Below are 3,367 nucleotides of genomic sequence, written 5' to 3'. Positions count from 1 at the left end.
TCATAGTGGGAGTTGTGCAAGTGATCCTTAGACCTGAGATCACCATGGTACCTTGTGCACTTGAAGCTATGTTTTGGTTTACCCTCATTCACGACATTGCATTATGTACGGAGTATTCTAGATATGGTGGATTTTATACGAAGGTTGTGAGTAGGTCAACAAGGAATCAGTCACTTCTAGTAAGAGAAGGTAACATCCTACTTACTCTAATCTTATGATGATTCAAGAAGCCTTTGATCAAAGCAAAATGAAAATTAGAAAGAGTTTCTAATGTTTCATTATTTGAATTATCATATAAAAGATTGAGAGAGACATAAATAAGTGATTGAGTTTGATATTGATCCATACTCATGCACTTATTCAGGATGTAGTATGACTGAGGGATTGAATTGCACGGTAACTTGCCACTGAAGGGTATGTTTGGATTTGTCCACTACATTCCTCATCTTCCAGGTAGACATGATACGTTGCTAGACGTCAATCTATCTTGTGGGTTGATCAGATCAAAGAGTTTGATTAGATCAAAGCATCAGAAAGGTTCTGATTGCTAAGTCAGGTTTAGCACTAAATTGAACCTAAATTGGATTAGAGGTATTCTAATCAGGTTAGGTCAACTTGCACCTGCACCCTGGCTAAGATAAGGAACCCAATGGGTCACACACAAGGAAATTGATCAAGGGTCTAATTAGATTAGATCATGTTTGCAAGATGAACATGCTAGCACGTGTTGCAAATCCTAGCTCCTGATTCAAATTAAATTCGAATCTGATTCTTAGATTAGGTTGATCTAATATGATAAGATCATGATCTAATATGGGTTAGCCAAGAGTTGGAACCCATTTGGCTTTAATTAGACTTGATTTGATTAGGTTTAATGTTTCCTTCAAGTTGGTTAAACCCAATTGGATTGGATTTGATAGGGCCTTCACTTCTGAACCATTGGATGGCTTCCTGGATGAAGGATCTGGTCCACTAGTTGACGCCTTATTCTGGACCACTGGATGGCTCTCTGGATGAAAGATCTAGACCGTTGCTCAGCGCCTGAATCTGGACCATCAGTGATGGCATCTTGCTTCTGTACTATTGGATGGCACCCTAGATGATGATGCCTTGATCTGGACCATTAAATGGCGCCTAGATCTGGACCATTGGCTTTGGTTCACTATATTTGGGCCCTTGGATCATCAGGATTTAAGAGGAAGACGTGAGAAAGAAGCGTATCATTAGACACAGCTTTTTCTAAAGCTTGATACACCCTTCTCCTTAGCACTCCATCATGATGGGATGCCCCTCTTGGCACATGCCTCATCATGATGAGGTGTGTGGATGGGATGCATCTCTCCATCTCTTATAAATAAAGAGGCGCCATGGAGTTCTAAAGATCATCCAAGAAAAAGCCTCTCCTTCTCTCTTCCTTATTCCTTCTTTCTTACAAGCCTCTCTCTTTTGTCCTAACCCAAGACAAGAAGGTCTTCTTTAGGACAAAAAGGCTAGTGAATGTTTTAGAGGTAGAAAGGAAGAAGAAAGTGAAGGAAAATCAGCCAATTAAATCCTTTAGAAGGATTGAACGATTAGAATCAAGTTTTGGTAGAGCTAGAGTCTTGAACCCATTCCTATGTGGATCAACATCGGAGGGTGAACATTTGGGCACCTTAGGACATCTTCAGACATATTGGATATAGCGTGATAGGTATTCTTCTATACCAAAATTATATTTTCTACATTATTTGGTTATACTATTAAGGTGATCTTGGCTTATTAGGATTTCATATAATGGATTTTATAAGAAAATTTTATAATCTTATATCTTCCGTTGCGCCCTAGAGCACTGAGAAACCTAACATATAGTTCCATTATTTATCGAATATAACAGATGCACACATGACCACTAGGGCATCATCCAAGAGAGCATAAAACACCTACATAGTAAACAAAACTCAAAACATAATTTTTAAATCAATTCAATACAAAGTTCCACTAATTATCATATCCAATCCAATAGATCATTCCACCAATAAAATATTATAAAAACAATTCAACTACATAGTTCAATTATTCAGTTGGTATCAAAGATGCACTAACAACTACTTCGCTGGATAGACTAAGCATTCTGTAGCTCTAAAAAAAATACAACAAAATAAGATAAGCCACCAATATAAATAAAATAAAGGCAAAAATTGGTAATTATAATATCAAAATGAGGGCAAAATTTATAAAATTCCATCCCAACTATCCAACATAGCTTAAATAAACCAGTATACACACACACACACACATATATATATACATCATTAATCATCAAATATCAATTTTATTCAAAAGTGATGCATTGTTTTTTTTTCAAAATAAACTTTTTATTCATCGATGCACACTCAAAACATAATTTGCAAATGAATCCAATAAATAATCCACTAATTACCATATCCAATCAATAAATAATTCCATCAACAATAAATAATAAAATCTATCCTAGTACATAGCTCTATTTTTCATCTGGTATTAGAGATGCACACATGACCTTGAGGGCATGATCCTAGAGAGCATGCAATGCTTACATAGCAAACAAAACTCAAAACATAATTTCTAAATCAATCCAATACATAGTTCCACTAATTATCATATCCAATCCCATAGATCATTCCACCAATAATAAATAATAAAAATCGTTCAACTACATAGTTCCATTATTTAATTGGTAACAAAAATGCACAAACAACTACTTCACTCATCTATCATGCCCAAACTATCCAAAACTAAGCATCCTGCAGCTCTGAAAAAATACACCAGAGTAAGATAAGCTTAACAACCCAGTAAGAATTCTCCTCGCACACCAATATAAATAAAATAAAGATAAAAATTGGCAAATAAAAAAATATCAAAGTGAGGCAAAAATTATAAAATTCTATCCCAACTATCCAGCAAAAATAAACCGGTCCACACATACATATATACATCATTAATCATCAAATGTCCATTTAAATAAAGTGTTATATCATTTTTTTTTCACATAAAACTTTTTGTTCAATAGTGGTTGTAAGTATCTAATCTTCCATTTCTCAATAAAATGGTCTGGATTTGACAATAGCAAACTTTTTCTGATTGCAAATACATACATAAATAAAAATGTTAGAAACAAACATGTACATTTCTATCTAGATATGCCATAAATATGGGCATTGCGCACCCATAAACAATTTCAAAAAAAACAAGAAAAATGTAACTGTTCTCCATATTTCAGATACTACTCATAGAACAACCAGGATAAGAAATCACTTCTTATTTCATAATATATATATATATATATATATATATATATATATGTTACATGAAAGTGCTGCTTGTTTTACAAAATATACAATCATAGGCA

This window comes from Phoenix dactylifera, chromosome 15 (assembly GCF_051530095.1).
Source record: "Phoenix dactylifera cultivar Ajwa chromosome 15, Ajwa_hap1_PhDact_Kaust_v1.1, whole genome shotgun sequence".
Lineage (NCBI taxonomy): Eukaryota > Viridiplantae > Streptophyta > Magnoliopsida > Arecales > Arecaceae > Phoenix > Phoenix dactylifera.
The sequence above is the reverse complement of the archived record's forward strand: the minus strand, read 5'-3'. Positions refer to the sequence as shown.